This window comes from Triturus cristatus, chromosome 3_1 (genome assembly GCF_964204655.1).
Source record: "Triturus cristatus chromosome 3_1, aTriCri1.1, whole genome shotgun sequence".
Classification (NCBI taxonomy): Eukaryota; Metazoa; Chordata; class Amphibia; order Caudata; family Salamandridae; genus Triturus; species Triturus cristatus.
In genome coordinates, this window is record NC_140583.1 from 1041935093 (window position 1) to 1041959158 (window position 24066).

The window sequence follows — 24066 nt, forward strand, 5'->3', positions numbered from 1 at the left end:
CATGGAGGCCGAAAGGCTCTGTACCAGGCACAATGGCAGCACTGACGTAAATGAGGTAAATTGATCTCTATTGTGTTTGACACACAATTTTACTTGGGGTAACAGGTACAATAAATTTGCACATTCCTAGATCATGCAGCTTTGGTGGAAGGTATAGGGTGCCCTGCACATGCTCGGCAGGGGAGAACAGCACAGCAAATCGATCAGCAGCCTTGCCAAGCTGTAGGAGTTTGGCTTGCAGTTTTTCTCATCTTTTTCTTGACCCTATGCGGGAGCAGATTCTGAAACTGTGGATCAACTTGAAAATCTATATAAACCACCCTTCATCGTGAAGCACTAAACATGGATTCTTAAACCTTTGGTCACACAATGTCTGTCTTGGTAGCCAGTCATGTACTCACTCTAGGCATTGCTCTTCTGTCCCATGGGAGTGGCACTGGTGCTGCAGTCAGTTGGCTCCGGCCGCACATTGCCATGATCTTTCTGTGGACTCATCGCTCTCTGCTTGATGATCTGTTTCCGCTAACTGGGATTAGAAGAGAATCAGGTGATGGTTTAAGGTAATAACGTACACCTGTACTAACTAGTCCTACTAAAGTAGCAAAACTACTAATTGCCTGTAGAAATTTGCATGCAAAATACACATTTGAGGTCCGAAGCTTGACATCTTTGGAGGGTAATAAAGATGTAGGATTCGGAGTGGTTATAGTAGTCGCTCAAGGTCTCTAATGGTACAAAGTCACAAGATTGTGGTAGCAAACACTAGATCAAAAGCAAATTATTACCAAAGCTCACTTGAAATCTGAGGCTCTTTTGCAGTCGCAGTTTTATTACCCAGGGAATGCATTATTCTGTCCTGAGACATATTGGAAGTGTTTGTGTCCCTTGTTGCCTATGTTTGTTAATGCCAAAGGCCAAGGTTTTGATCCTACAATTTGGTTTCCTTTTCCTACTAATTGGGAAGGAAACATACAGAATAGGAATATCAAATGTATAGCCGGTGAGCTAGTTTTTCTTGACTATACCTGCTTGTAACCCAATGAGGATTTTTAGCACAGGCAATTGAGCACCATTAATTGTGCTTGCAGGTATAGGAATTATGAGCAGTAGTAGACTGGGATAGGAGATTATGGATTGGTTTAAAGAGTGAAAGTGATGCAAGCATTTAGGGACGCGACTTCCAATGACTATCTTATATTTGTAATCTCAAGGTAAGTGGATATGATTATTTGAACTTCAGGTAGTGCTCAGTGTACCCAAATCAAGTCTCCATTGTGCCAAAATCCTTAAGGCTAGTCTGTATTTTCTTGGCGAGAACGTAGTGTGTCATTTGAAACCTTCTTTAATTTAACCTTTCCTCACTGCACAGGTGTAGAAAGAAACATTTCTACAATGTTTGTATTGTGTTAAGTATTCTCTATGTAGGGAAAGCTTGGGTGTGTGGAACCTCTTTTTATATTATACATGTAATAAAACCAGCATCTCAGTGATGACCACATTTCATAATTAGGAGGTGTGGTGATAACAAAATGGTAAGTTTCTCTTTTTGTAAAGTAGGTGGCAACAGTCTGGTTAGTTGGTTTTTTATGTAAAAACCATAATTTTAAATCCCAATCATTTATTATACCTGTAGCATTCTTCATTGTGAATGAATGTTTCTGGACAACTCAGTAGCAGTGATATAACACGGTATTACATTTCTTAAAATGTAATTTCCAAGGTAAGATGTATGTTTGTTTATTTTCATATAGTGCTGTTGAATTGATACAACTGTTGGGTGAGGTATGACGGAAGTACTGTATTATATAAAGAAAATCTTGGTTAGTTACCTTTTGATACGTTTAAGTGCTTAGATGGAAATTTACATCCTGTGCTAAAAAAAGTTCCATCTTCTTAATTTGTGCACACACTCCAATAATTGAATGTTTTTCCATTTTGTGATTTACACTTGTCATAGTTTCAATCCACAGCCTATTTTTATGACGGTGTCACAAAAGTATATCAGCAGAATTCTGCTTTCCACTTAAAGATCAGCTCATCTTCTTTCAAAGACTCTGGCCAAGCACTTTGTTGTAAATAACATTTCATCACAATGGTATATAGTTAAATAAATATGTAAATTGCTTCGATGAAAAAGTAACCCTGAACCCAATACAAGGAAGTATGAATTATGCAAAATGTTATTAAAATGGAATTGTACTGGACTGGGTGTATAGGGTGTTTTTATAGATTTGAATACTAGCATGTTTGCTATATTTTAGTTACAGAACGTTAAATTCTTGGTCTATTCTTTCTCTTAAATTTAAATTGTATCTATAACGATTTCCATGAGAAAGGAACATATCAGCATTTTCCTTGCAAGGAGTAATTAGATGGCTATTTTAAAGTAAATATTACATTTTAAATTATTGAGTTTGGCAGCTTTATGGATTTCTTTTAGTCAAGTTGAGCATGTTTAATTATAATCTATGTTCGATGTAGGTACTCACGTCCTGAACACTCCTGTTTTACAGAATTATTCCTGTACTGTTATGACCATAAGAAATAAACTCATTTGAACAATAAAAATATTTTTTCGATTTTTTTTTTTTTTTTTTTTTTTTTTTTTTTTTTTTTTTTTTTTTTAATAATGTAAAGTGTGGCTTGTTTAATCAAATAAACAATAGAATACACAGTGTGCACAACATCTCAAGGGTCACTTCAAAAAGGTTATAAATAACACAAGAAAACGTCATTTGATTAGTCCAGGGTAGGCAAATTAAACAACACAGTAATGTTCATTCACAATTTGTTTTGCTGCAGGCAAGTCTTTCTAATTGGCTTGCACATAAAGCAGTTATCAGCCTGCAGAGTTGCGTCTTCGTTGGAGTAAGATTTCTAGTTACAAACCCAGTGCTCTGTTTGGCGTTCTGTGAACACAGAGTGTCGTGGCCAATACCCGCCGACTCATACCAACATAAATTTAAGGTAAAACAGTGCACTACTAAAAACTAGCATGCAAAGTCGCATCTTCGTTAGTGTGAAATTTCTGGTTGCGAACCAAGTGCACTAATTACCAATGTGTGAAAACGAAAAAGTGTCTTGCCCAGTACCCGACGATTCATGCGCGCTTAAATGTAAGACAACCCCTCCGTTAACATACCTCATCAGTATGAGAGTATACCAAACAAACCTCCTTCCAGTGTAGATATCCCGGTGTGTTAAAAACTGCTTCCGTGGTTAATCTCGGCGTGTCAATCAAGGTGAACCGATGTGGCTAGTCGCTTTATCAGTATCTCAAAAGTGAATGTGAACCCTGACCCGGGTTAAATTCCTGTGATTTACCCGGAATTGAAAATGGTTGTCATGTCGGGATATTTAGTCCTACACAAATGATGGTTAGGAAGGAAACAAATAAAATAGGCATAATCTTATGTTTTTAAATGAAAAAATGTAAACAAATCCTTGATACCACAAGTGAAAGAACATTATATGAACGATGTGTCGAATGTGTTTCGAAGAGGTTAGCAATAAAGTTTTATCCAGAAAAAAACACACACATCTTCGTTCGCTCATATATATGGGATGTAAAAAAGCTTATCACCAATCAGTATATCTAGGGGGTTGTACAATACGATGATCGCCAGAGATTTTCCAATGCACTGGAAGTACAAATCCGTTTGAATAAATTCATGAGAACCTTGAGATTGAAACATTTCTTCAAAAGCATAGTAGAACCCGAACAATATATAACGGCCAATACACTTTTGGGATTAAGAAACAAAAGCACATACATCGCTCCCATAAGTCACAAGGTATTGGATGCATTTGAAACAGTAGTACAAAAAGACTTCCAGAGGAATTTTAAGAGGCCATAGAGGACAACAAACATTACCCAAAAAGAAATATCTGGATAAACACCTTCCATCTTTGGTACAAAGTATGTTTACATATCTCAAAATCTGAAAGAGACACGTTAGTGATAGATTCCTTACCTTAGAATAATCCCCAGGCATCAGACTAGATCCGGAAAGTTTTGCTAGCAGTACCCCTGCGCGTCAGTAGGTGGCGTTGTGCGGCTCTGTGTCCGTCGCTGGCGTCATAAGCGCCGAGATGATGTCACGGAGGCTACTTAGGCGCCACCTATGCGCGCTGACGTCAGTTCTTTGTTTTTCTGCGCCAGCAAGCGCAGATCCGGTTGGAGCACGTACCTTAGTCACTTTTTGACTACCCTTTTTGAGACTTTTTGTCTCCTTTTCTCCTTGGTGCACGTAGGGATGCCTGGATTGAAGTCTTGTTATATCTAACATGGTGACATGACCTATATTTTTTAGATTGTAACATATTGGGAGGTAATTAGAAACATGATGAAGATCCAGAATTAAAAAGAAAAAATGACTGAACGCTGCAATATCTGGGGGGCGTGGCTAGCGAGCCACAATGGCGGACGCGACTCTGTAGAGCTCCGCTACCTTTTCCCCGACTTGTCCTGTAGTCGGCGATCCTGCGGTGCTGTCTTCGCCACTGATACCGGCGGCAAGGTGCTGTGAGGCGGAGGGGGTGCCGGTGGAGTCCCGGAGAGCCGCGGTGCCGGACAACGGGCTGCGGAGCATCGGGGACATCCGAGCCGGAGGCTCTCCCGCGGAGCATTGGCCGGAGATAGACGCGGAGCGGCGGCAATCGTTGAGTGAGGGCGAGCGGCCCCCGACTACGGAGGCTGCGGCGTGGCTGTGGTGGATGAAGATGCGGGTGCGCTGATACTGCGGCGCTGGAGGCGCCGGGAGGCGTCCTGCGACGAACTGCCGCTGATGCAGCAACAATGCAGAGTGCAGGAACGTTGTTGGCGCAGATCGTATGATAGTGAGAGTAGAGGAAAGTTCGAGGCATGTGGGCTGCTGAATTCATATCTGTGCATAGATCGCCGCCTAGTGTTGGGTCCGGATGTTTGCACGTTGTTGTCCTGGAAGAGTCTTCGAAGTATCCTGGGATAGGTGACTCCTCCCCTGGACTACAGTGCGCATGGGCATCCTCTCCATCCTCAGATTGTTTTTTTCCGCCATTGGGTTCGGATGTGCTTATCTTGACTCAAGTTAGGAAAAACTTTTTCCAGGCCAAAAGGCCTTTAGTTCGCGCCGGTACTGTTCCCGATCGGTATCGATAGTATCTTTGTTAGTTTACTAACTTCCAGGACCAACTTTTTCGCATCTTGCACGACCATCGACCCGACATCAACGATGGAATCGAGGACACCATTCAAGCGGTGTCCGGTATGCAATGCGAAATATCCCCACATCGACGTCCATCCGGTGTGCAACAAATGCCTTTCACCGGATCACGACGAATCTACATGCATGGCCTGTGCCCGATTTCGATCCAAGAAGACTCTCCGGAATCGACGAGCGGCGAGACTCGAGGCGCAGCAAGCGGCACCGGCCCCGGCCGACATCTTCAGCGCCGAGACCGAAGATGTCGAAGAAGTGGAGAACCTACCCTCCAGTCCCGCTTCCGAACATGACTCCAGATCGGAAGACGTCGACGAAACACTCTTTCGCAGAGATGAAGACGACACCGAGGTAGGAGACTACAATGAGGCCTTAGGGGCCGAAGAGAGTAGCTCCGGTGACGAGCAAGGCCTACTAGTACAGACTGAGGAAAGCCCAGTGCAACAGTCTATGGCTCCGGTCGAGGGATCGCCTTCGGGCCTTACCCAAGACCTATCCCGCAGTTCTTCGGCCCCGCCCTCGGGCCCGGCCTCGGACATTCAGCGGCAGCCATTAATGCCCAAACCGGCTGGTTTCCCTTCTTCAAAACCAAAAGCTGTATTGGTTCAATTGAAACCGAAAGTGGCGCTGGTTGAATCGAGGCCCTCCACACCTTCGACGCCAGCAAAACACGTCGGCACCGAGCGCAACAAACAAGACTTCGGTGCCGAGCTTGAAGCGGCCGACGTCTGAGTCGACATACGGAAGAAGACCTTCGGTGCCACCAAACCTTCTCGGCTCCCGGCACCGACGCAATCGGCTCCGACCCCAAAGGTCAAACTGCCTGCTGCGTCTCCCTCCGCTTCGACGGCACCACCAAAGCCACACTCATCGAAGACGTCGACGGCCATTCCCGCCCCTCGACTCGATGACGCACCGGTGCCGAAAAAGTCCACGCCCGCCTCCACAGAACCGGTCGGCGCAAAGGAATCAAGGGCGCTCCAGGTGCGACCCGTTGCTGCGCAACGCACCAAAAACAAAACGGTCCTCCAGGACACGTCGGGCTCCGAGCCAATAAAAGCTCCAACAGCCTCTTCGGCACCAGCCAACATTACTTTTGGCCTGCCACCATCCACGGCCCCGAAACCGTTCCAAATCAGGACACGGGTCACCCACACCACAATCACGCCTGCCGAACGCTCTGCGGAGACGTCTCCATTGCATCTCATCGACGCCGACACCGGCAGGATGATTATCCACAAAAGGAGAATAACTTCTGAGCCAGCTTTGGACTCCTTCCGGATCCCACTTAAGAGAAAGCTGCCAGTGGCTTCGGAACCAGTTCTTTACGAACCTTTCCATTCACCCTACCAGGATCCACAATCCTTCTCTCCCACACACTCCGACACGGATGCGTTGGTGGACTACATGGGTGAGCAAGTCCCCTACCCCGGAGAGATGGACCCTGAAGGCCAACAGGACCCTGATCAAGCTTGGGATGACCCTGTAGACCCAGGTGCACCTATGGATGCACAGGACCCACAACTCTATGGAGCAAAAACATCTCCCACAGAGGACACTCAACGCTCTAATTGAACGTGCTGCGGCCAATCATGGGGTGCAACTTCACTCTGACACCATCGAGGACGACTTTCTTATAGATACTTTCGCATCCTCAGAAAGGAATATAAAGACTCTGCCCATGTTAAAGGGGGTCCTCAAACCAGCAAAGGACATCTTCAAGGAACCCACCAGGGCAAGAGTGATAAACCCCAGGATCGACAAGAAATACAGATCAGTGCCTGGGGACCCTACTTACATTAGAGGCCAGTTACCTCTGGATTCCATTGTCGTTGCGAATGCTCGCAAGAGGGCACACTCGCAAACAACAGGTGACGCTCCTCCCCCGGACAAAGAGTCCAAGGTGCTAGAGACCTCCGGCAAACGGGTTGCCGCCCAGGCAGCTAACATATGGCGCATTGCCAATACTCAAGCGCTCCTCGCTCGCTACGATCGAGCGCACTACGACACGTTAGAGCAACTACACCAACATCTCCCTGACCAATTCAAAGAAGGTGCAGAGATCCTCATCAGGGAGGGACAACTGCTCACAAATGCATCCATTAAGTGTGCACTGGATGCCGCAGATACAGCTGCTAGAGCCATAAACACTAGCGTCATGCTGCGAGGACACGCCTGGTTGAGAATCTCCGGATTCAAACCGGAGGTACAAAATAACATCCTCAACCAACCTGTCAACCCCGACTACTTATTCGGGCCGGAGGTTGACACCACCCTAGAGAAAATAAAAAAGGACACAGACACTGCAAAGTCCATGGGGGCCCTACAAACGCAGTCCTTTCGGAGCGGCTCCTTTCGTCGCCCCGGAAATAGAGGAGCAGGTAGAGGACAGGGGTCACAGCAAACATACAACAAGGGCAACACGCAAAACACCTACGATAAAAACACCCGTGGTGGATATCGTGGCTCCAGCACAAAGGGCAGAGGACGCGGCTACGGCAATACCAGGTCCTCCCCCAAGAACAAGCAGTGACGCCCTCTCCCTTCCTCCCGACCACATAACACCTGTCGGGGGAAGGCTACAAAGGTTCCTGTCCACGTGGAACTCCATCACCACGGACAGGTGGGTCAAAGATATTGTCAAATACGGTTACTGTCTAGAACTAACCTCCACTCCACCCACAATACCTCCAAAAAACCGTCCTATGTCCTCAGAGCACTTAACGCTCTTACAGCAGGAGGTGCAAAGTATGCTTCTAAAAGGCGCAATAGAGGTCGTACCCGTCCACGAGCAAGGTACGGGGGTGTACTCCCTGTACTTTTTAATACCGAAAAAGGACGGGTCACTCAGACCTATATTAGACCTGAGACCCCTGAACCAATACATTCTTTCCGAGCATTTTCACATGCTCACTCTACAGCAAGTCCTCCCGCTGCTCAAGCAGGGAGACTTTCTGGCCACACTGGACCTCAAGGATGCGTATTTCCACATACCCATTCACCCCTCACACAAAAAATACCTCAGGTTCACTGTTCAAGGGCAGCACTACCAATTCAAAGTCCTTCCCTTCGGCGTGACAACAGCACCCAGGGTGTTCACAAAGTGCCTAGCTACTGTGGCGGCACATCTACGAAGACAGCACATACACGTCTACCCTTACCTGGACGACTGGCTCGTTCAAGCGAAGTCAGCCCAGCAACGTGCCAGCCACATGTCCCGCACCATTCACCTCCTTCACAGTCTGGGGTTCTCACTAAATTACCCAAAATCCCATCTCCAGCCCGCACATGTACAACAGTACCTAGGTGCGACTATAGACACTCTGGCAGCCACAGCTCAGCCAAATTTAGTGAGAATCAACAGCATGCAAATGCTGATTTCCAAGTTCAAACCACAACACTCCCTTCCCGCGCGAGTGTTCATGCAGTTGATAGGCATGATGGCCTCCTGCATCTTCATAGTCCCACACGCGAGACTACATATGCGCCCGCTTCAGGAGTGCTTAGCACATCAGTGGAATCAGGCTCAAGGACAGTTGAAAGACCTAGTGTTGGTGAGCGGTCGGGCATACAACTCTGCATTGGTGGAATCCACAAAACCTTTGCAAGGGCCGACCATTCCAAGAGCCTGTCCCACAGATAATACTGACAGCGGACGCGTCTCTCCAGGGATGGGGAGCTCATGTACTCCATTATACAGTGCAGGGACTATGGACGCAACAACAAAAGAAGATGCACATCAACCTTCTAGAGCTGATGGCAATCTTCCTCGCTATGAAAGCATTCAAAGTCCACTTGTGCAACAAAGTCGTGTTGATCCGGACGGACAACATGACTGCCATGTACTACATACAGAAGCAGGTAGGAACACACTCTCCACAGTTGTCTCATCTGGCTCAGAGCATGTGGAAGTGGGCCATTCAGAGGAACATGTTCCTCATGGCAGAACACCTCCCCGGCAAGGACAACCAGATGGCGGATCTGCTCAGCAGACACAGCCACCAGATGCACGAGTGGGAGTTACACCCATCAGTGCTCCAACCGTACTTCCAGCAGTGGGGTCATCCAGAGATAGACCTATTCGCGACAAGCGAAAACGCAAAATGCCAAAGCTTTGCCACCAGGTTCCCACATCCGCAGTCGCAGGGCAATGCGATATGGATGAACTGGTCCGGCAGATTTGCGTACGCTTTTCCCCCAGCACCACTGATACCGCTGGTGGCACGCAAACTCAGACAACACTCACTGACACTCGTCCTGGTTGCTCCAACGTGGGCACGCCAGCCGTGGTACACCACCTTTCTCGAACTTTCCGTGGTGCCGCATCAAAGGCTGCGGGTCAAACCCGAGCATTTGACGCAGAACCATGGAGAGATTCAGCACCCAGATCCGCAACAGCTGAACCTGGCAATCTGGCTCCTGAAGTCCTAGAGTTTGGCTACCTAAACCTGCCACCTGACTGTATGGACATCATTAAGGGGGCCAGGAGACCCACTACCAGAGCTTGCTATGCAGCCAAATGGAAGAGGTTCGTCATTTATTGCAATAATAATGACATTAACCCGCTAGACGCATCCATCCAAAACATTATTTGTTACCTATTACACCTATACCGATGCAATCTGGCGTACACCTCTATACGTGTCCATTTGACCGCAATAGCAGCCTATCTCCAAACCAGGCAGCACCTCTCTCTATTCAGAGTGCCTGCCATCAAAGCATTCTTGGAAGGACTCAAACGAGTCATTCCACCTAGCCACCCACCAGCCCCAATGTGGAACCTCAACTTGGTCCTCACACGCCTGATGGGTCCACCCTTTGAACCTCTACACTCCTGCGAGATTCAATTCCTTACCTGGAAAGTAGCTTTCCTCGTAGCGATAACTTCTTTGCGAAGAGTTAGTGAACTCCAGGCACTAACCGTCCAAGAGCCATTTATACAGGTTCACGCCAACAGGGTCGTACTACGTACCAACCCCAAATTCATGCCCAAGGTGGAATCGCAGTTCCACATGAATCAAACTATTGAACTGCCTGTTTTCTTTCAAAACCCACAAACTGTCGCAGAAAGGGCACTCCATACACTAGATGTGAAGAGAGCCCTCATGTACTATATCGACAGGACCAAACCCTTTAGGAAAACAAATCAACTTTTCGTTGCCTTTGCCCCACACCACCAAGGTAACGCTATCTCCAAAGCAGGTATAGCCAGAGGGATCGTTAAATGTATTCAAATTTGCTATCAAAAGGCTAAACGCACATTAACGATTCCCCCACGAGCCCACTCAACACGTAAGTTAGGGGCCTCCATGGCTTTCCTAGGAAACATTCCTTTGCATGACATATGTAGAGCAGCCACCTGGTCCACTACACATACATTTACCAAACACTATTGTGTAGATGTGCAATCAAAACAGCAAGCAGCTGTAGGACAGGCTGTTCTCAAAACTCTTTTTCAGACCGCTGCAGCTGGCACTGGTGGCCGCCGCTAATAAGAGGGCACTGCTATATATTCTATGCACAGATATGAATTCAGCAGCCCACATGCCTCGAACTGAATATGCTACTTACCAGTATGCATCTGTTCTTGGCATGTAGGGCTGCTGACATTCATATCGCCCTCCCTCCTCCCCGGCGCCTGTAGCAGCTGCAGCTCTCAGAATTACTGTAAAGCATGGTCATCACTTTCTGTATCTACTCCATCACTGCCACAATGGCGAAAAACAATCTGAGGATGGAGAGGATGCCCATGCGCACTGTAGTCCAGGGGAGGAGTCACCTATCCCAGGATACTTCGAAGACTCTTCCAGGACAACAACGTGCAAACATCCGGACCCAACACTAGGCGGCGATCTATGCACAGATATGAATGTCAGCAGCCCTACATGCCAAGAACAGATGCATACTGGTAAGTAGCATATTCAATATAGAGATACTCTACATGACTATAAAAAGATGATTAATGAGGCAAAGAAAAAGTTCTATACACATTAAATAGAAAATGCAAAAAACTCCAGTAAACAACTGTTTGGAGTAGTACAGCAGTTGGCTGGCAAAGTGGTAGACCTAGCACCTCCCGCCTCACAGAGCTTTTGCGACTCCATAGCAACATTCTTTTTTACTAAAGTTAATGATATTTATTCAGAGTTTACATCTAAAATTAATGTAGAGCACAATATTGCCAATCAGGGAAGGTTGCACTGCTCTCTAGATCAATTTACAGATATAGACACTGTATTTATAAGGACCATTATTCAGCAGATAAAATCAGGATCGGCTCTGGATCCTTGCCCTCCAAAGATTCTTCTCCCAGTCTTGGAAACAATTATAGACACTATCACTTCAGTCTGTAATACCACATTTAAAACAGGTATCTATCCTGATAGTCTTAAAAAAACGACTATCAAACCGTTGCTGAAGAAACCCTCTTTGGATAAAGAGGAACTTAAGAACTATAGACCTATTGCAGGTCTACCTTTCCTGGCAAAAGTACTCGAGAAAGCCATAAATCTCCAACTGGCAGAATATATAGAGCAAAATAAACTGCTTGATGATACTCAGTTTGGTTTCCGGAAGCTGCATGGTACGGAGACCGCTTTGATTAAAGCTGCAGATGAAATCAGAGTCATCAAAGACCGAGGGGGGACCGCAGTATTAATACTTCTGGACCTCTCGGCAGCATTCGACACGGTCAATCACTCCATTTTGATTGACCGTGTTGGAAATCTAGGCATTCAAGCAAAAGCCAAGGACCTGCTTACCTCTTTCTTATCTGGCAGAACACAGGTGGTAACAATAGGCCCTTTTAAATCTGTTAGCCTGGCGTTGCCTTGTGGGGTTCCGCAGGGCTCATCCCTAAGCCCGACACTATTTAATATCTATGTGTCTGATTTGGCTAGGGTTATTAAACAACATCGGATGAGCCTGACCTCTTACGCAGATGATACCCAGCTTGTGCTTGCCATTAAGAACGATGGGGAGGAGGTAGCAGGAAGGTTCCAGGAAGGTATGCTCGCAATCAGAGACTGGATGGCAGGAAACTGCCTTAAACTAAACTCGGAGAAAACGGAGGTGATCATTTTTGGAAAATTAGTGCCTGATTGGTCCTCCGTCTGGTGGCCTCCATCTATGGGCACACTACCGACTCCGGTATCTAAAGTTAGGAACTTGGGCATCATCTTTGATGATAAACTCAATTTTGCCTCACATGCAAATCAGACTGCTTCATCCGCTTTTCAGAAATTGAGGACTATTAAGAAGGTCATTCCGTTCCTACCCGACAATGCGGCAAAAACAGTTGTGAGCACTTTAGTACTATCTTCCTTGGATTATTGCAATGGTCTTTTTGCAAATGCTCAATCCCGGGTGATAGCAAAATTGCAATCAATTCAGAATGCAGCGGCAAGATTGCTTTCTAAAACACCTAAATTTAATCCCATTAGTCAAACTATTAGGGACTTTCACTGGCTCACTGTCAGGAATAGGATCAAATTCAAGACCTTATGTCTCACGTTTAAAGCTGTAAACAAGCAAGGTCCACAAGTTTTTCAAGACCAATTGTTTCTATATCAACCCCCACGATCCTTGAGATCAACAACAAGTTTTCAAATCACTGTCCCGCGCACAAAAAACGTGTCTTGGGGAGATAGACGCTTTGTGGTAGCGGCCGCCAAAATGTGGAATATATTACCGTTGCATATTAAATTAAGCCATACTCTTCTTCAGTTCAGGAAACTACTGAAAACTTGGCTTTTTAATCAATAATCATTGTCTATCGCCGGCTTTCCTTCCCATTAATGATAGTCCTTTCTATCTTGATTCTGTTGAAGTCTCTGCGCCAAGACGCCTAAGGGCATACGTTGCGCTTAATAAATTGCAAAAATAAATAAATAAAAATGGGAGCGCCCTGGTGCCGGGGATCGTGAGGACCAGGCCCTGGAGGCGGCACACCTGGGCACCGTGACCGGTGGAGGGATCGGCGATCGAAGCCCGCTGGGGGCAGCAAAAGTTCCCACACTTGCGGACTGCCGGAAACCAGACACATCAGCCTGGCGCTGGGGGCAGCAAGGAGATACGAGACCCGAGTGGCGGCGGCCATATTGAGACCTACCCATCGAGACCGCGCACCGCACCGCGCCATAGCCTGGGAAGCTTCGGAGGAGCCGATTGCAGACATCCGAATGACTCCCGAATCATCCTGTGCTCACATGTGCGTGACCTGAAGCTCCGCTGAGGATCTTGCCCTGCCCGGACCCCATGCGCCGCATCAGGACTCCTGCATATGTGGACTGCTCGGCGGGATTGCTGGATATTTGTCAGGCAACTACGTGGGCCTCGCTGCACATGTTTACCAAGCATTACTGCCTTTACAGTCAAGTCCGGAGGGACGACTTCTTTGGCCGTTCTGTTCTCCGTGACTTTCTGGTGTAATCTGTTCGCAGACCCACCACCAGGGTTGGTATTGCTGGGCTATCTATTCTAAGATAAGGAATCTATCACTAACGTGTCTCTTTCAGATTCACAAGTTACTACTTGTATAACGATATATCTGTAAGAGACAATAGTTAGTGATAGATTCCTTACTGCCCCACCCATCCTCCCCGTTCTGCGAACTGACTTCTAGGGTTAAGGTCATTGCTTTCAGGGCCCTAGTTCTTGGCACCAGTGGCCAGTTTCTTGCATGGCTCTACGTTCCTGGCGCGGAAAGTCGTGTACAGAACTGACGTCAGCGTGCATGGGTGGCGCCTATGTAGCCTCTGTGACATCATTTCGGTGCTTATGATGCCAGCGACGGACGCGGAGCCGCACGACGCCGCCTACTGACACGAAGGGGTACTGCTAGCAAAACCTTCCGGATCCAGTCTGACGCCTGGGGATTATTCTATGGTAAGGCATCTATCACTAACTAATGTCTCTTACAGATATATCGTTACACAAGTAGTAACTTGTGCGATACGACTGATTTCCTAAACACCATAGAACATATACAATTGGATTCATTCAAAGAAGTGGTATTATGTACCAAAGATGTAAAGTCCCTATACACCTCAACCCCCACTTTGCAGAACTATCAGCGGTCAAATCTTTTTTGGTGGATTCAGAGAAAAATTAAGACTTCAAAATATTTCACATGGCGCTATTACATTTCACGCGTTATCATAGCTACTTTAAATGGCAGGATGAATTCTACATCCAGCTCTCTGGGACATCTATGGGAAATTGTGCCACTCCATCATACACCAACCTGTTCATGTACAGATTCAAATTATACAAAATTTGAATCAACAGGAGTGGATTGATAACCTATTCATGTACAAGAGATACATTGACAACAGTGGCATTCTTTAGAAAGAATCTGAAATAGATTTGTCACAAGCAATTGAGAAATTAAATGCAGTTGATGACAGAATTGATTTCACATCAATCATGAGTACCAACAATATTACATTCCTGGATTTTCAAACTAACAAAAAAGGCAATAATGTAACCACCAGTGTTTTTACCAAACCAACTGATCACAATAATCTATTGAACTATACGAGTTTCCATCAGCCATCACTCAAACAACATTTACCATATTCAAAATTGCTAAGACTCAAACAAATTTCTTCCAACAACCAATCCTACAATCACAGTTCAACCATCATGGTACAGAAGTTTATACAAAGGGGTTACCCACATCACATTTTACAAGAAGCTATTGACAGAGTTGACATGAAAACATGTGAGGACTTATTAACTACCCAGGAAAGAAGTAAAAACAATGATGAAAATCGAATAGCCTTCATATCCATATTTTCAACGCACAGTTACAGCATCAAAAAAGCTATATTGAAATATTGGCCTATGTTAAGAACAGAGAAAGATTTCAAAGGTTTGTTTAACAAACAACCTAGATTTGCTTATCTACGCACCGGGAACTTAGGACAACTTCTAAATAAATGTCCAGGCCAAGAATCCAAAGGTTATCGTGGCACTTTGCCATGCATGAATTGTGGCAATTGTAACTCCATCATAAAAGAACCCATTGACCCTCTTGCCCTAGGAACAGGTGGTCCCTAAGTTCGTACAGGGTGTCTGACTCTCTCACCCTTATACCTTTCTCTCTACAGGACCTTTCCAACTCCTGCCTACTGTACCCAAACAGATCACAGGGCTCAAAGGCAGGCTCCATTTTGGCGGACGTTCTTGAGAAAAGATTACACAGGGAACCTAGGGGTCTGAGCTTAACACAGGAGTACACAATTCACAAAGGGGTTCAGCAAGCTCTCTATCCCAGAGAACTCACACTCACTTGCCTAGTGCCGCACACCATTCATCCACACACAACCCTCCCCTCGGACTAGTAAGGCAGTTTCTACCACCCCTGATTCCTCAACCTGACCATAAGTGACACAGGTACCAACTCTGGGCGCAGGGCGGGGAACAAAAGTACTGGACACTATTATGCTGCCACCACTGGATCCCACCCTACTGGTGAATCCAGAAACACATTTCCACAGAAATGACTCTTAAAAACAAACTTAGAACAATAATCCCTATACCATGTGATTATCTAAATGCAGAGTTTTGTGGTGCAGCCAGTTGCTGCTGCGGTACAGCGCAAACGCAAGTCCAAATCCCACCGCTGATCACCAATGTTAGAAATGGCGATTTCCGGTTGGCTAGGGCTTGCGCCAAAGCTAGGCAGAAACCACCACTCTAGTCAGGGCTGGGGAGTTACACGCCAAAGAAAACCCCTGCTCACCCCCTTGGTAGCTTGGTAGGAGCAGTCAGGCTTATCCCGGAGGCGATGTGTAAAGCATTTGCGCGCGCACCCAGCAACCACACCCAAGGTCCACCACAAAAGAAACTCCACACAAGGTATTATATAAACATAGCCTTTGTATTACCAAAACACATTAGATAAAAACACACACTTTACAATGTGACAACAGGCACGGGCAGAGTTTACAAGGGATTATATGTACAGGGGACTGGGCCACATGGACCACTGTTAGGAATTAGCACTTTGTAGAAATTAGCACTTAGAACATAGGAATAAAACTTTAGAACATAGCACATACAATCACTGTAGCACTAAATAACACATGTAGCACACGACCAGTAACTACTGGTAACAGGTAAGTACCACCTACGCAACCCTAACCACCTTAGGAGAAGGTTACGCAGGGGACCAGGACCTCACTAGTACCACCTGTACTAGGAGAAAAACAACCACCTAAGTATCACAATACCTGTAGGGGTATAAGCACATTACACATGATGCATCACAACACATTCAGAGGTGTAAACACAAGGCACATGACGCATAAAAACACATTCAGAGGTGCAGGTTAGGAACAATAGCACAAACTCACATTAGCCACCACCTGTGGCAGTCCCTAGGCCAACTGGCCTTGTCGGGGCTAGGACGCCCTGTCCGGCAGAGTCCGGGCAAGGCTGCGCAGGCTGCGCAAGCCAACACGTAAAGTAGCACTGGGCACAACCTAAACGTTGCAGCTCCCCACTAAGTGCTGGGCAGCTGGAGGAATGCTGGGGCACCACTGTGCCTTCTCAAAACATATCACCTGCGTGGAGCCCCTCTGGGCTCTTACAGAAATGAGGGGGGCCAGACGTTGGAGCCTCACAGGGCTCTAAAACAAATATGCCCCCTTTGGAGTCCCCCTGGACTCTGAACAATGTTGCCCCCAACGTTGGAGCCTCGTGGGCTCTGATTGGCAAAGGAAACGTGCCCAACACAGCGTGGGAGCCTCGTGGGCCCAAAGACACCAATTTGTCCCAGACCAACGTCGGAGCGCCACTCGCGCTCGGAGACCAACCGTGTCCTCGTACGTTGGAGCGGCCCGCTGCCTTCCGGGGCCGCTCTGGACACCAAAAGAACTGCCCCGGTATATGTTGGAGCCTCGTGGGCTCTCTACACAAATAATTTGCCCCCAACAAGATCCAATTTGAGCCCCACTCACCGGGACTCCTGCAGCTGCATACGGGCACTTCCCCCTGCTCTTCTCTCTGCAGGACCGGCAGCACTTTGCACGCAGCGCGGAGCTTCCCTCGCAGATGGGAGCCTCGCGCTGCCCTTGCACTTTCCCCGGGCTCTTCTCAGTGCTCCACGGGGCTCTCCCTCGCTTCCGGGGGCCCCGGGTGCCGACGCTGGCTTCAGGCTTCCTCGTCCAGCACAGGAATGCGGGGTGGGCTCCCGTCTGCTTCCTGTTTCGGAACGAGGCCCCGCCCACGTCCCAACAAGGACAGCCTGACTTCCTGTCCAAGCCCGGACCGCGGCGGTGATTCTAAACTTCGGCAATAAGAGGGGTAGGCTCCCTCGTTATCGTGGATGTACGGCAGGGTGGGCACCCGCCGGAAAATAAACAAATAAGCGGGGTGGGCACCCGCCAACGAGCACACAATGCGGGGTGGGCACCCGCCAATTAAATAATTAAATAAGCGGGGTAGACACCCGCGAAGTGCACGGAATAATCAGCGGGGTGGGCTCCCGCTCGATCTCGGCAAAAACGGGGGAATCCCTATGTCGGGGTTCCCCCCGTGAATTTATCGTAGCGCTGCTGGGGCCACAAATAGAGCGCTCCTAGCGCTATAAGTAAAATAAAAGCGCTTCCAGGCGCTTAGGGGAAAAGGAAAGTCCAGCAAAGTTCAGGAAGGTAGGCAGGGGGGCAAGGCTGGGCCAGGGGCCAGCTCACTGGGCCCTCCTGGCAGGAAGGCAGTCCTAAGTGGCGGTTCCTCCTGGCCTCCAGCAGCAGCAGCCCCCCTCAGCTTGGATCCTGGAAGAGAACAAAATCTGTGGGGACACAGCCCCATTTTTATACATCTTTTCCCCTTGTCTCAAGGTGCAGGGAAGGGGCGAACCAGTTACAACTGGTTCCTGAGCACTTTGTTTTGCTCAGCCCCTCTCCCTATTCAGAGAGCAGGCCAGGGTCATCAGTCGCACCACAGGGGGTGGAGCCAGCATTGTGTGGGGAAAACCCAGCCCTATTCAGGACCCAGGTGTACTCCTCCCACCCATCTAGCTGCTGATCTCCCTATTCACCACTGGGTGACTCCTCCTGACTCTGGGGATTCCCTAGCCCGTCACATGACCTCAGCCAGCCAATCGCCAGACAAGGCACACACTTCACACGGCACACAGAAGTGCCCACTTCTAGAAGTGGCACTTTCATACTAGGTACATGCACGCCGCACACATCATCGCGCAGCATTTCATCACACGAGTCCGCACAACCCAGACTCGACCCTGCACACCCCACGCATCAGGAACTTCCAGGGGCACATACATTCCCCATGCATTCCTATGGGAGGGCAGGCCTATCTCACCACATGCACTCAGAGTGCGCACGCACTTTACTCTGGGACACAGGGAAAGTGCGCAGAAACCAAAAATCACTACCACCAGGTCACCAGTAAAGGCAAAAAGTTCAGGGGTGAACCTGCCAGAAGGGCCAAGTCCAACAAAAGGTAACACACTGATACAACCAATGCGAGGCACAAAGATTAAATTAAAATTAACAGCAACATGCGATTCCAGTAATGTAATTTGTATGCTGAAATGCCAATGTGGACTTGCATATGTGGGAAAGACGAAGAGGAAAATAAAGATACGTTTGATGGAACACAAGAGTAAAATACCGACGAACAATCAAAAATCTACCGTAGCAGTTAATTTTAATACACATCAACCCAACATCAGCCAACTCGGGTTTCTAATCCTCGAGAAAATTCCAATTAAGGTTGGCAGAGACAGTACATTTTTATTACAAAAATAAATGTACTTCATTAACAGACTGGACACGGTCAGCCCCATGGGGTCAAATGAACGAATGGACTTCAGTTGTTTTATATAAAGTGATATTTACTCATGTAACACTAGTGATCAACTACGAAGGTAGTGTTGGCAAGACATGTTTTAAATGCATGTCAAAAGTTAGGAACATTTATTGTGGTAACATACAAATTTTGTTTACCCTTTAATTGTATACATTCCTTTGGGCTATGGTCCATTAGACTAATAATTTTTCACCAGAATATATGCATTTATATTAGTGCGCAGGTGAAAACCAGCAGTTTAGCATACATCACTGGTAGAATTTTCTTTTTTACCAGACACTTTATTGATAAGCACTAGGTTGAATCATTTAAGAATCTCTGGCAATCATCATATTGTGCAAACTCTAGAAATACTGATTTGTGAAATGCTTTTTTTACATCCCGTATATACGAGCGAACGAAGCTCTCCGTGGTTTTTTCTGTATAAAACTTTATTGGTAACATCTTCGAAACACATTTGACACATCATTCATATAGTGTTCTTTCACTTTTTATCAAGGATTTGTTTACATTTTTTCATTTAAAAACATACAATTATGCATATGTTATTATGTGTGTCCTTCCTAACCATCATTTGTATAGGACTACATATCTCGACATGATTTCTGTTTTATGCAAGGAAATCAAAACCATTTCAAACCAGCGCAGACCATGGTGCGGACAATTTTGAACTGTCACCGACATCAGCCCCTCCTAAGGACATTTGTGCTAGATTATCTAAAATGTCAAAACCTATCCTGCTTCGTTTGGAGGACATCGAACGGAAACTCCAAGAGTTACTAAACTTTAACAGAGCTCTTTCTCAGCCAATCTCTTCTACTAACCACCTCTTGTTAACTACTTATGATCCCCCCCCTATTGTCTGTACTTCGCATCCTCAGATTGATAGTTCCCCAGTGGAGGTTGACCCTGGTCTTGTCTCGTCCTCTACTACACGGCCAGATGGGATCGTTATGCCCCAAACACTATCAGGTCCTCTATCTGAAAATAGACTAGTTCCCAACTAGCCAACGGAGGGTCCTGGCATCATCACTTATATGCACAGTAACCATGTTAACCATACTCGCAGTGTACCCACGCAGAACTATAGGGAACTTGAGCACCGAACCCTTAACCTGCCACCCGCAGCCTGTCCATTTGTCTCCTTGTTTTGGTAAATGCCCCAGTACTTAATCCTTCCAAAAGTGAATCCACCGTTCAGCTTATGGCCAAAGCGCGGCACTGGTTATGCAACTATACCAGGCCAGGGCACCTAATTCAGAACCACTTGTTAATGGTGCAGAGAATTTTGTGCATTGGTTTTGTCACCAAAGAAATATGAGGAAGATTGTGTTGTATTAAACTTTGATTGTCCACAGCTTGTAAGTGACTTACTTTCTCAGCCCATATCGGCCTCTAAATTAGCGACCAAGATCTTTCCGGCACTTCTGGGTTTTTTCTACACAGCGCAGATCATTCACCATAAAAAGGCCCTAGTTACAGCACCAGATCCCAACATAAATGTTATCAGGCCTTCACTGAACAGCCAAATGTATCTGGGTACATCTAACCGGTTCACTCCACTCTCAGGGATGGATTTTTGCGACTGACATGAGGTTATAAATCAGAGCCCCCAGATGTTATCTCAAATATTGAGTGAAGGGGTTGAGACAAATGGCGCTATACGGTCATCACAGGGGGAAACAGAACATCTGAGCTGTGTGGACCCACATCTCCTAGGCCCTTCCATTGAGGTCACGAATGTCTATATTTGGGAGCACACAACTTGGTTTACTCCCTCCTTTCATGGTACATAGCAGGCTATAACAGCAAGCGGAACAACGAGGAGTGGCTTACTACCCTGGCCGATTTTCAGATAATTACTATACAAGAAACCTGGGAGATTGCACCTATTTTTTTGTCAAACTTCTTTTTTATTGATACTTTGCAGTAAATCACCAAGTGATGCCACATATTGCTCAACGCAGTGAGCTACAACTGTAAGGCATAAAGTGAGGAACGGAGCTATGGCAATTAACAAGGTACCTGTCCAAGCCAATGACTCGAATGATAGTGCAAATAAGGAGGTACAGAGTCTAACATTAGGGAGGCCCGGACTAGGTCCCATTGCTCAAGAGTTTCGAGATAGACTAGCCCAACCCGTCTTTCTTTTGCGATGGTGTGCATCTGTGTCCTTCCAACGGGAAGGAGCAGGTCAAGAAAAAAGAATCCCCCAAAGTAAAACCCCTAACAAAAGATCAATTAATTCCCTCCCCTCCCACATCCCACAGAGTGGTGGTGGCGACATGGGGTTCCTAACGCGTGCAGTCAGTGATTCATGGGTGGGTTAAAATTGGAAGAGGTGCATGTCTCTTATAGACGGAGGGCAGACAGCCAAGGGCAGACCTCGTTAGAGGAAAATGACTAAAGGGCTGCATCTATACTCAAAGTTTTTATAGTCATCTCTAAAGATGTTAGACAGTCTTTCGAGACTGAGTAGTCTCCAAAGCCGAGAATGCCAGAGGGAGACCGCTGAGGTCCCCTTCTTCTTCCAGGCCGCCGCAATAGTTACTTTGGCTGCTCCTATACACATCCACATAATGGCCTTGTCGGCCTTAGTTTGGTGCTTGAGGGTTGGGTCCCTGATACCCAAGAGACACTCGGCAATAGTGGTCAGGATGGGGTAGCCTAGCATGTCTTTGATGTGTGCTAGAATTTCTTCCTAAAATGGGCGCATAGTAGGGCAGTCCCACCATATGTGCCCGGAGTCGCCTAAAAGACCGCAGCCTCTCCAGCATCTGTCAGAGGTGTGCGGGAAGATTGTCTTAAGCTTTGCGGGATGTAGGTACCAGTTCATCATGGTTTTGAGATGGACCTCACGGAGGTCTATGGAGTGGTTACATTTCCTAATATCCGACCACAGCTCCGTCCACTCCCTGTCAGATCTGTCTCTCTGCAGTGTGTCTTCCCACATGGTCATGTATCGTGGCCGGGGGGAGTGTGCGGTGGTGAGTAGATGATTATATAGAAATTATATCACCCCTTTCATGGAACTTGTGTTTAGGACGAAGGTTTCAAATTTTGACAGGGGGTGTGTAGCGGCCTCTCGAATATGGGGGTTGAGGGCCCAGTGTCTCACTAAAGGTAATGAAAGTGTTCAGAGTGCTCTAGGCTGTAGTCTCGTCTGCAGTTGTCAAAAGTGAGGGGGTCAGTATTATGGAAAATGTGTGTCAGCGCCAAGCACCCTCCTTCTTTCCAGGCAGCGAAGGTACCTTTGTGTAGTGTTGGAGGAAAGGCTGGATTAAAGTGGAGGGGTGTATGGGGTGAGGGAAACGAGGTCCATTGTGCGCCTCCCGAAACGGGGTCCCACACTTTCAAGGTGATGCAAATGTAGGTATTCGGGGGTCTTTCACTCTTTGGGCGCCAGATGAGGTCCCAGATGGATCTTCCCGCCACGGAGCGGTCCATGTGGAGCCAGTGTTTCTCGGACTCGCGTTTGGACCACTCCGTCACCACTCGCAACTGGGCAGCTTTGTGGTAGAGACCGATATCTGGTAGGCCTCCACCCCCCTCCACACATGGTCGCCGTAATATTGAAAAGGAGAAACGCGCTCTACCACCCTGCCAGACATAATACAAAATCAAGGATTTGACTTTAGGGAGGAAGTCCCTTTCTAGCTCTATCTGCAGGGCTTGGTATAGAAGTTTGGGGAGGAGTGTCATTTTAATGGCGTGAATACGGCCTAGCCAAGATATGAAGAGAGGCTTCCACCACGCCAAGTCGATTTGTATGCGAGTAAGGACGGGTGGAAAGTTAGCCCGAAAGAGCCCCTCTACACGGGGCATCAACTGGATCCCCAAATACAGGAGTGAGGTGGAAGTCCATTGGAGTGGGGTGTGTGTCGTTCTTGGGCCTTAGATTCCGGAAGGGTAAGGTTGAGTATATATGATTTGCCTAGGTTGATTTTGAACCCTGCCACCTCTTCGAAGCTGGCTAGTTCCAATTGTAGTTGAGGCAGGGACCTAGACGGTTCCGTGATAGAAAGTAGTACGTCGTCCGCAAAACGCGATATTTTATGTTGGACGCCGCTAAAGGGAATACCTTGACTCATTGGGTTTGCCCTTATGGACATCGCTAGGGGCTCTATGCTGAGGGCAAATAATAGGGGTGAGAGGGGGCATCCCTGGCGGGTGTCTCGGGTGTGAGAGAAGAGTTCTGAGCGAATCCCGCTGACCTGTACTCTGGAGCAAGGTTGAGCATAGTTAGCCCGAAGCATAGTGAGAAATTTGGAAGCAAACCCGAATTTAGTTAGTGTGTTAAAAAGGAACCCCCAATCCACCCTGTCGAAAGCCTTCCCGGCATCTAGTCCAACTAACACTGCATGGATTTTTTTTTTGTGGGCTTTCTCAATAAGGTGAACTATGCGCCGGGTGTTGTCATGTGTCTGTCGACCTTTAATAAATACCGACTGGTCGGGGTGGATGAGATCGGGCATGAGGTCGCTCAGTCGGGTCGCCAGAATAGAGGAATAGAGTTTAGCATCCAAGTTCAGAAGGGCAATGGGGCGGTACGAGGGACACAGTTGTGGGTCCTTCCCTTGTTTAGGTATGATTGTGATCACCGCCTCGGCCAGTGAGCTGGGGGTCTCGCCTTCCTCTGCCATTTTGTTAAAGAGGTGGGTGAGGTGGGGGATGAGGTCCGGGGCAAAGGATTTGTAAAATTGGGCTGTGTAGCCATCTGGGCCTGGGGCCTTATGTGGTTTGAGAGCTTTTATAACAGCGGTTACTTCTTCGGAGGATATCGGGGCAGTAAGCTTATCGTTCCACTCTGGCGATACTTGTGGGAACTGTAATGTCTGGAGATATTCGTGGTGTTTGCACGTGTCTCATTGATCCTTGGTGTATAGAGTCTTATAGAAAGAGCTAAATAGGGCAGCTTTGTCCTCATCTCTGTGAGTCACGACGCCATTGTCCCCTCGTAAACCTCCTATGTATTCCCTGTCCTGTTTTTCCTTGAGTTGTCTAGCGAGATGTTTACCAAACTTAT